Source organism: Peromyscus eremicus, chromosome 9 (assembly GCF_949786415.1).
Source record: "Peromyscus eremicus chromosome 9, PerEre_H2_v1, whole genome shotgun sequence".
Classification (NCBI taxonomy): Eukaryota; Metazoa; Chordata; class Mammalia; order Rodentia; family Cricetidae; genus Peromyscus; species Peromyscus eremicus.
The window spans coordinates 68,757,011-68,768,231 of record NC_081425.1 but is presented as its reverse complement, the minus strand read 5'-3'; the positions used below and the strand labels follow the sequence as shown (position 1 = coordinate 68,768,231).

Here is an 11,221-nt window from a genome sequence, read left to right as displayed (position 1 = left end):
TTGTTTTTTTTTTCTATGTCTGTGAAAAATAGTCTTGAAATTCTGTTCATGGTTCACATGAATTAATCATGTAAAAATGGCTTTTCTATCAAAAAGGAGTATGTAGATGTGATGCAATCACAGTAAAAATTCCTGGCATATTCTTAAGTAGTTTCTCTTTCCTTTTCTAACAGTACTAGTGTTTAATGTCTTCTCTTGAGCTATTTGATAAATTTTTAATTAATTTTTCTCAGGTTGACAAAGGTATAGTTTTTTTTTCTTCTTTTTTTTAAATTTTTATTTTGCAATACAATTCTGTTCTACATATCAGCCACGGATTCCCTTGTTCTCCCCCCTCCCGCCCCCCTCATCTTCCCCCCACAGACCGCCCCCCATTCCCATCTCCTCCAGGGCAAAGCCTTCCCCGCAGACAGAGATCAACCTGGTAGACTCAGTCCAGGTATAGTTTTATGCTACTACATAGAGATATCTATTTTTTCCCAGTATCATTTAATGAAAGTGAATTTTCACCATTGCATTGTTATAGTTATATTGCTTTATGAGTCGTCAAGCATAATCACATTGGTATGTGACTCTTTCATTAGAGTAAAATATTTTGTTTCCAACATGGTGTCCTATAATTAGATACCAGAAATTGTGAAATCTCCTGCCTTACTATTTCTACTTAGGATTAGCTTTGACTATTCTGGGTATTTTGTGATTCCCTATGCTATTAATGCTTTTATATCTATGTAAATTATAGTAGTGGGATTTTGATAGTGATATTACTGAATCTTTAGAATGCCCTAGGAAAAAGGAACCCCATGGATACAGGAGTCAAGGATCATATGAAATCAAACTGTGTCCTGGACTACTCCAGACCGGTGGCTGCCGCAGCCTGGCTCCTATACACTGGGCCTCATGGTATTTATTTAATGTATTATCCTGTCCCAAGTCCAGAAGAAGCAGGGGGTAAAAAGAGAGTTATCCAAGGCTTCATGAGCACCCTCCGTGGGCTTGGAGCTGTAGATTAGCTCTCTAAGAAGTTCCAAGGTGTCTGTGTTACATTTCTAACCCCACTAGAAACCTATGATACATTTCTCCTGTCTTCAGAACAGGGATTCTCATTCCTGGGTTGCTATGGCTACACAGAGAGCAAGAGCACACAATTAGTATTTCCAGGGAGGCGTCACAACTTCAGGATGGCTTTATAAACTCCACAGTGGATTCCATTGTTCCACCAAGGTGAGCACAGTGGCCAAGAGGTGTTCTGCTCAAAGTGGGGCTCCCAGGCCTCAGCACTGACATCCCCTGGATACTGTGAGAATGGCAAATCCTCAGGCCCTGAATCAGACCTGTACCTATAGTTTTCCTGGTCCTGCCTGGCCCAAGGTCAGTGCAAATCTCTCTTACCCACCAGTCATGCAGCCACTCAGACCCAATCGAGTAAACACACAGAGACTTATATTATTTAGAAAGTTTATGGCCATGGAAGGCTTCTTGCTAACTGTTCTCATAACTTAAATTAACCCATTTCTATTAATCTATAAGTTGCCACATGGCTCGTGGCTTAATGGTATCTTAACATCTTCTTCTCATCATGGTGGCTGGCAGCATCTCTCTGCCTCAGCTTCCCACTTCCCAGAATTCTCTTCTCTCCTTGATTGGCTACTGGGATATATGAGCCTATGTGGTCCATTCTCATTCAAATCACCACACTCTTCAACAGCATTCATTTAATGAGGCTGTTCAGGAAATACAGCTCTTGGACCTCTGCTGGTGCTGCCCTGAGAGGCAGCTCCTTCTCTTTCCTACACACTGTGTAGGAGGCAGAAATCCTTCCCACTTTGTGTCCACTCTCATACGCTATTGCACTTTGCTTAAATCCTTAGTGTAGTCACTTACGTGGAATTAGAATTAGGTTCTCTGATAATTCTTCTGAAATGTGGGAAAGGTGGCCAAGGTTTTGATCCATCTCAGCTCTGGAAACAAAGCACTGATTTAAAATAAAATGCTTTAGTACTCATATTTATCTCTTTGTAAAGGAAGAAAGATCTGAAATCAAAGACCACAGAGTCTCTTAAGAAAGATTCATATTTGTATAGACAAAGAACAGCAAAAAAATAAAAATAAAAAAAAAAACATCTGGTACTGGATGGAGCCTAGCAGAATCATCATCAAAGAGACCAGAGAGACTGCTGATGGGAGCAGATGCAGAATTCCACAGCCAACATTGGGCAGAGATAAGGGAGTCCTGCAGAGGAGGGAAAAGAAGTATGGGAGGAACCAGAGTATTCAGGGACACTAGGAGTATGTGGCCTACAGAATCAACTGATGGGGACTCATGTTGGATTGCTGAGATTAGGGAGCCTGTAGGGGTCTGATCTAGGTCCTCTGCATATATTATGGCTGAGTGCCTTGGTCTTCTTGTGGGATTCCTAACAGTGGGAGCGGAGGTTGACTCTGTGTCTTTTGCATGTTTGTGGGACCCTTTAACTCTTAATGGGTTGCCCTGTGCAGCTTTGATGTGTGATGATATGTGTCTGGTTTTATTGTAGTTTATTATGCCATATTTCATAACAGGTCTTTCTCTGGACTGTCAGCTCCCAAATAATGACAAGGAGATTTCTTATTAAGTAAGCAATCTTGGCCTTAGCTAAGGCTTGTAAGCTCTTATAATTTAATCCATTTAAATTAATCTACATTTTGCCACATGGTACAATACCTCTCCTCCATTCTGTACATCTGACTTCCTTCTTGTCTCACTCATGAATCCCATGCCTCAGATTCCTCCCAGAGTTCTTTACTGTCTGGAATTCCTGTCTATCCTTTCATGCCTAGCTATTGGCTATTGAAGTCTTTATTAAATCTATCAGAAGGCACCTGAGGCAGATGAAGTAAAACAGCAACATATCTTCATACACTGTGATTAAATATCTGACAACAGTGTTTGGTTGATGTCCCTGGGAGCCCTAATCTTTTCTGAGGGAAGAGAAGGATTTTGGATCTGGGGGAGATGGGAGGTGGAACGAGAGAGTCTGGGAGAAGGAGGGGGGAAACTGCCACTGGGATGTAATATATGAGAGAAGAATAAAAAAATAACATCATAGAACATGTAATGATTATATCAGAGTAACTGGTCTATTAGTAAACGTACACTCTATCTTACTGGTTAGGGAGCAAAATGGAATATTAACTTGCATTTCTGAACTCAAAAAATCTACTTCAAATGGCACAGCATAGAATAGGATCTCTGAGATGAGTGCTTGTCAAACCTAGAATGAATGCTAAATCTAATAAAAAGAGACCCCAGTGCCAGGCATGAGACACCTCCTTTCAAATTGTTGGTCAGGGCCTTCAAGAGTCTCCTCCAATGAAATAGGCTATTTCTACTGCTTTGATTGCCTCATAAAACTTGTAGATAAGACCCTTTTGCTAAGAACACCACATACTTCAGACACAGGACTTGGAGGAATTTACCTAGAAATGACCTGAAGACTCTTCCCAAAGAATGAGTTCTCATAGAATGTGCAAGATTCCAAGATGGAAAGGCTATAAATAAATCTACCAAGCTATATAAAGGTTATGAACCAAAAACAATGACCTCAATGGCAAGATATCCACAAGGATGCAATGTAGCACTTCTATCTTGGTAAAAACTAATATAAGTGTCTTATTGGACTTAAGGCCTGCTCAATAGGAATGATATTAGGCCCAATAATGCAAACCTAAATACCTACCCATGTCTAAAGAGGTCACAGACCCTAGAGGAGAACCTACCATGGCCACTGCTGTGGGATATTGTTCTGTATGCTGTAAATATGTGTTGCTCTAATTGGTTGATAAATAAAATGCTGATTGGCCAGTAGCCAGGCAGGAAGTATAGGCAGGCAAGCAGAAGAGAAGTCAGCAGGAGAGCAAAGGCATCCTTGAAGATGCAGAACAGAGAACTGGGAAACACTGGGTACCTCAAGACAGAACCCTAAGCTTCCTAGGGAATGAGAGGCTGGAAAATATTTAAAGAGACCCGAGAGACAGTGAAGACATGTTAGTTTATAATAACATTAACATCACCATTTGGGTGTCCTCATGTGGTGGTCAAAGCAGATCTCTGATTTTGAGGCCAGCCAGGCCTACAGAGTGATTTCTAGAAGATCCAAGCTTATAAGTGAAGGAGACAATTGAACTCAGAAAGCTGGCAAAGATGTAATGAAATAAGTTGGCCATGTTGTAGCACCACTAAGCAGCAGAACTTGGTAGTGTTGGCTACATGAGTTCTACTTTAGAATCAAGGATGAATTCTGTAGAATCTCTCTCTGCAACTAAGGAAAGCCACCGAGGTCGAGCATGTGGCAGGAATGTACCTGAATGGAGGTCCAGAGAGGCAATTATATGAAGTTGTGGAGGTTAAGCTTGGATTATCTTGGAGACCCCAAGATGCTAGAGATGCTAGAATCTTGGGGTATCTGCCAAGGAGAGTTGCTAACAGGTAGTGCTAACAGGTAGAGCCCAAGAGAAAGAAATGTGTTACAGTCAACAAAGCTGAAAGGAGTTAGAGATTTGAAGAGCATTTTGACATCAGACACGAAAATGCATAGTTTGTAGTTTGCCCAGATGGCTTTCAGTTTTACTGTGATCCAGCATTTCCTTACTATGCTTCTTTTCCTTTCTATTGGAACCATAATGTATATTCTGTGCCATTGTATGTTGGAAGTACATGATCTGCTGTTTGATTTTGATTTTACACAGCACTACGATTAAGAGATTGCCTTGAGTCTCAGAAGAGACAGTCTTTTAAACAATGTTGAGACTGTGATAGACTATTGGGACTTTTGAAGTTGGAACAAATATGTTTTTGCATTGTGCTATGTCTACAAGCTTATGGGGACCAGGAGTGGAATGTGGTGGTTTGAATAAGAATGGCCCCCAGAAGCTCATAAATTTGAATTCTTAGTCACCAGGAAGTGACACTATTTGAAAGGATTAGAATGATTAGCAAGTGTAGTCTTGTTGGAGGAACTTTGTCACTGGAAGTAGGCTTTGAGGTTTCAAAAACCAGTGTCAAGTCCATAGTCACTCTCCTTCTCTCTCTGTCTCTCTGTCTCTCTCTGTTTCTATTTATCTCTGTCTCTCTGTCTCTGTCTCTCTCTGTCTCTCTCTCCCTGTCTCTCTGTCTCTGTCTCTGTCTCTGTCTCTCTCTCCTCTGCCTTCACATAAGGGCATATGTCTCAGCTATTGCCCCAGTACTTGCTTGCATGCCACCATGTTCCTTATCATGATGATAATGTGTTGACTTGTGTTGACCTGTGCAGATCTGTCTGCCACACCTGGGATCTGAAGTCCTGAAAGAATGGGGACATCTACAATCTAATGTTGTAGACAACCTTACTTAAGTTTCAGTGTACTTTTATACTGAAACATAACAAACAAAGCAATGATCCAAAAAAGATTGGGTTCAATGAAACATAATCAGGAAATTGAGTAAATAAATGCCAGTAAGCCCATACTAAATATTAACAGTGCAGCCTTTCAGAGAACTTTCTCAGGACAGGCCAATTTAAACACAATTGCCTGGCATGTATATAGATTATATCTGGGAAAGCCCCAAAACAAGGCAGAAGGCCATATCCAGACTCAGGGTACACTGACCAGATTGGGTTCTGTAGTTATATTCTGACATTCAACAGTAATAAACATGTCTTATGAATAGAATACAGATGTTTAACATAGGAGGCATGAAATCACACCCAAGAACAATCCAGGGAACAAAATGCACTTCAGTTAAATGGCCCTCTGCATTGTTTTCCTGGAGCCTCTCCCATGGTTCCTAAAGGCTTTATTCACCATGCATCATTCTTTTGACTGTGTTTCAAGAATAATGGACTAAACCTTTGAAACTAAGCAAGTTCCAAATTAAATGCTTTCTTTTATAACAGTGCACTTGGTCATGACATATCTTTACAGCGACAGAACAGTGACAAAGATACCCCCCATTAACCCTAATCCCCATTTTTTTCTGAATGACTGATCTCTTTTGTATGATTCCTTAAATATTAACCTTTATTTTTTGTGATTTTGTTTTTATTTACATTTGTGTGTTTACACCCATGTGAGTATACACAAACTTGTATGTATACATGGGTACACCCACCTATGTGCATTTGAAGGCCAGAAGATGATGTCCAATCACTCAAAGCTGGAGTTGCAGGTTTGGGAGGATACTTAGCTTGTCAAGAGGGTTCTGAGATCTGAACTTCCCTCTTTATGATTAGCAGCAAGTGCTTTTCACTGCTGATCATTTCTTTAGCAGCCTTAAGCTTTATCTTCACTAGGAAGTACTGCTTATCAATTAAATCACAAGGAAAAATAAGGCAGCATTTAGAATGAGACCAGTTGCCCAGCCCAGCACTCAAACCCAATGTGCTCCAAAGCCTCATCACAGAGGATGTGGCCATGCAGCATGGAGAGCATCGACCTGCTCCATGGAGAAATAGAGCAGGGGTACAGCTCTGCCATCCTGAGCTCCCCAGGCTGCTGTGGCCCCCATGGTCTCCTGCTTAGCCACAGAGACTGTGCAGTCCAGGGCATGTACTCTCTGTTGGCACTCAGCAGTGAGGTGGGCAGAGGAGTATAACTCAGATACCAGAAGCTTGTCTCCAATGTACATGTTGATCGGTTATTTAAATTCATAGTGAGACCTGAAGTTTTTTCAGACGTTGTTTGTACTTTCTTTTCTGATTGCCTATTGGTTCATTTCATTCATTGGGATAATAAGAGCAAAAGAAAGATTAAGAACTACATTTTTCAATGATGATACAGCAGTCCCCAAAATCAAACCTCAAATTTATGTGGCATTAACATGCCCCTAAGTGCTTTCAGGTTATATGTAACATGTACATGAATAGACTGCAGCCACAGACAGGCCTGGCAAGATTATCATGAAATCATTTTGTAATTAAAATATACACAGAATTTAACAAGTGAGACTGAATACTTCAGGGCAATGGTATAGAAGCTTCTAGGAAACAAAATAAGTAAGTTCTTTGTGTGGTAAGAACAGGACATTTTCTGAATAAAACTAAATGTTAGACTATTACAAGCAAATCAGGTTTTGTAAAAGTAAGTTTTTAAATTAGTGTAACTTCTTTCTGTGTCTCTCTGTCTCTGTCTCTGACTCTCTCTCTCCATGTGTTTGTGTGTGTGTGTGTGTGTGTGTGTGTGTGTGTGTGTATGTGTGTGCGTGTAATCCAGTGGTCAACATTGGTTACCTTCCTCTATTGCTCTCCACATTTACTTATTCATTTAATTAATTAATTAATATATTTATTTATGTGGTAGAGTTTCTCACTGAAACTGAAGATAACCAGTTGGACTAGACTGTCTGACTAGTGAGACCCCATGATTTTCCTGTCTCTGTTTCCCAGAGCTCTGACTGCAGGTGCACCCACATCAACTGGATACTTAAGTAACTGCTGGAGATCAACATGTAAGTCCTCATGATTCACAGCAGGCAAGTGACACACTGAGCATCTCTTTAGTCTCTAAAGACTACTATTTTATTTCTGTTATAGTTTCACAGAACACAAGCAAACAGTTATCTTCTGGCATTCTGATGCATTGCCCTTTACCATGTTATTTAAAAGTAGCTCTACTAATTGTAAATTTATATGGACCGCAGCACTCAGTAAAGGAGGAAGATTATTTCAGATCACAGTGAGTCACAGAGAAACTCACAGACCTGTGAGGAATATTTTCTAAAATTAGGCTTTATCAGATGATAGATGTAGAGAAATAAACATGTGACAATGGTCTGGAAGTGCATTAAAGACTGCACATGGCTCTTGATGAATCTGAATTTGGGTCTCCCAAATTATCCCTCTAATAACAACCATGAGTTCAAAGCAGCTTTATGCTCAGCAGGGACGGGTTTTCCCATTCTCCCTTTTAAGTGCTGCCTCATTTAACTACCAAGAAAGACTGGAAGCAAATAAAAGTCTGTGGTAATACTTACCTGGCAGGGGAGATACCATGATCACGAAGGTGGTTTTCCCAGGGCGAGGCTTATCCATTGCACTCCAGATGTGCTGACCCCTGCGATTTCCCAAAATGCAGGAAACTCGACTGCATAATTTGTGGTAGTGGGGGACTGTGTTTGCGCTCTCCCCTGAAAAAAAAAAAAAAAAGTCTGTGGTGAACTACACTGTTTTTCTCTGTACAAGGAACTTGTGGCTATGATCATATAAAACCCCATTTCCTGCCTGAGGCAATGTAGGAAACACAGTACACATGCAGTCACTTAACACCGATCTAAGGCCGAGGAGACATATTCATAGAGAAGGAGATGTGCCACATATCTCCTCACAGCCTGCTCTGTGGTTTGGTGGCCTTGGCCTTCTCTGGTATGGATGTCTTACATATAGTTAAGTAGATTACGCAGGAAGCCTTGCCCTAGGCATGTAGCAGTTCACATGGACTTGATAGGGAACAGGGATTAGAGAGAAGCAAGCAGAACATGTCTTCAGTTAGGTTTGTCTTGGGTCTCAAGGTAGCGAATTCCAACAGTATTTTATTCATACTATCACAGAATGAGCTTTTTTCTTTCTTTTGATTTTTCTCCAGGATCCAATTTGGGCCAGAAAGTGACTCAGGTCCAATCAACCGTAAGCACACGGGAGGGACAAGAGGTCACCCTGGACTGTTCATATGAGACAAGTTGGAGCTATTATTATCTTTCTTGGTACAAACAGCTTCTTAGTGGAGAGATGATTTTTCTTATTGGCCAGTTTTCTTCTTCTACTCGGAATAAGAAGAGCAGCCGCTACTCTGTTGTCTTTCAGAAATCAGCGAAGTCCATCAGACTTGTTATTTCAGCTTCACAGCTAGAAGATTCAGTGAAGTATTTCTGTATGCTCTGGGAATATATTCACAGTGTTTGAAATGATAGCACAAGCTTAACAAAAACTGGCTCTCCTTAAGTATAGCCTCTCTCTGGGAGCCCAGATGAGAGGCACACCTGCACATCCCAGACCAGACAGTCCCAACCATGGCTCCTTCATCTGTGGTCTGCATCAGAAGTGTGTTTCTGAGTAAAACGTCATATTATGAAATTTATAATCAGTCTTGGTGAGTGTCTTTCTTTTAATTCTTTGCCTTGAAAGTGTTTAGCTAAAAATAGACCACAGAGAGCATGTGTAGTATTCTCCGTACTTGGGAATCTTACACCACAATAGTCTAAAGTATTAGTTTTTCTTTAAGTTTTAACAGCACAGAGCTCAGACTAAGCATCCGGAAGAGCAAAGAACATAATTTCCTTGTGAAACTGAGAGATGCAGAGCCATCATGAGTGAAGTTGTCAGAGACACATTAGGAGGAGTTCACCCCATGAAACTGCTGGTTCTGGGGAGTCCCTACAAATCACTGTCTGCATCTGGTACTGAGCCTGAGATATAGAAGGTCAACTAGACCAGAATAGGGAAGGACAGCAGCATGAGGGCAGCAACTGATTATAATCATACTTTTAGAAACACAGTGAGGCTCATAAGTCAGTTGGAATCTAGAAGGATAAACCTCCCCCATCAGTCTCACTCCTTTGAGGGAACTTCAGAAGAAACCATGGTATTATCCAACACACTACACTCAGACTTCACCCAAGAAAAAGAAAAGCTCTAGAAGTGCGGAGTAGAGAAAGAAACAGAAATATGAGTTGGAACCTCATTGAAATCATATGTACCTGGGTCTCTATCAACTGTGGTACATGAAAAAATATAAATGTATATAAATACATCCCACCTGTTTCTCAACTTCTCTGTAATTGCTTTTTCCATGTCCAACCTCAAAACAGAACAACACGGGGAGGGGAAGGAAATTCTGGGAAATGTGTTCCAGATATGTTTTCAAAGATTTATTTATTTATTTTATATTGTATATGTAACTGTTTTTTCTGCATATATGTGGTTGTACTTTGTGTAAGTCTGGAGCTCATGGAGGCCATCAGAGGGTCTAGATTTTCTGTAGTTGGATTTATTGAAGTGTATGAGTTACCATGTGAGTGCTGGGAACTGAATCTGAGTCCTCTGCAAGAGCTGCCAGTTCTCTTAACTACTGAGTGAATGTTCTAGCCCCTTTTTCCAGATAGTTTACACTGGGACTACAAAGCTACCATAGGGCTTCTGGGTAAGCAGTAGGATTAGATGTTGGGTTTCTGAGATAAGAGGAAATAGAGGAAAAGTAAAGCTGTGATGGGTTCTTGAAGAGCAAGAGCTAAAGCAACAGAAAGTATCCGACATGGTACTTTCTCCACAAAGAACCAGCCAAGCGACAGAAATGTAACAAGCTGCTTCTGCCAGTTACCACCAGCTGCAGCCAGCAGTGAAGCATCTTCCTGCATGGTCTCCCTGAGAGCCACAGAGAGAAAATCTAGCTGTCCAATACATTTTCCCTGGTCTCTGCTTCAGTGTCTGACCCTGGATTCCTGCCCTGAATTCTGACTTGCTTCTCTTGATGATGGACTGTGAGGTAGAAATGTGATCTGAAATATTCTCTTTCTTATCCAGCTTGATTTTGAAATGTGTTCTATCACAGAAACCCAAACCAAAATAGAACAGGTCCTCACCTCAAAAACTTCTGACAGAAATGTGGTCTTTCATCACAGAAATCCTCTTCTGGAAGGACCAACTGATAACTTGTTTGGATTCATGAGACTAGCTGCTTTTCCCATTTTGAAGACTGATTCAAAGTCATTCCAAGCAGAGGGAGAAACCCCCTCATCCTGAAGAGTATGAAACAATGATTTTGTGCATGATGCCTTTTACTTTATGATATTGGATATTTTAATGTTTTAAATTTATTATTTTTGCACAGTTTTACACACACACACACGTATGTATGTATACACACACACACACACACACACACACACACACATATACACACACACACATATATAATGTACTTTGGTTGTATTCCCCAATTATCCTCTCTGACTACCCTCCCTCTCCCCACAAACTCCTTTTTCTTTCCCACAATTCTCATTTTTACCTTATATTTATATCTTTTGCTTGTGGCCCACTACCTTCAAGTAGGATTTCTTCCATGAGTATGGACCTGGGCAGGGGAGTTTCTGGAGTAAGACAACTGCTTATCAGTATTATACCACTGAGGAATATGACTTCCCCTCCCCCAAGCAAGCACCAACAGAATGTAGCTCTTCAGATAGGGTTGAACATCTTGACAATGATAGAAC

At 40.8% G+C, this 11,221-nt stretch overlaps 1 non-coding gene across 1 annotated transcript; it reads left to right on the top strand.

Moving 5' to 3' along the window:
- The first annotated feature begins 7,982 nt into the window (after positions 1–7,982).
- On the top strand, positions 7,983–8,146 carry LOC131920194 (U1 spliceosomal RNA). Its single transcript, XR_009381541.1, has one exon. It is a non-coding gene; the product is annotated as a U1 spliceosomal RNA (small nuclear RNA).
- Positions 8,147–11,221: the final 3,075 nt, after the last annotated feature.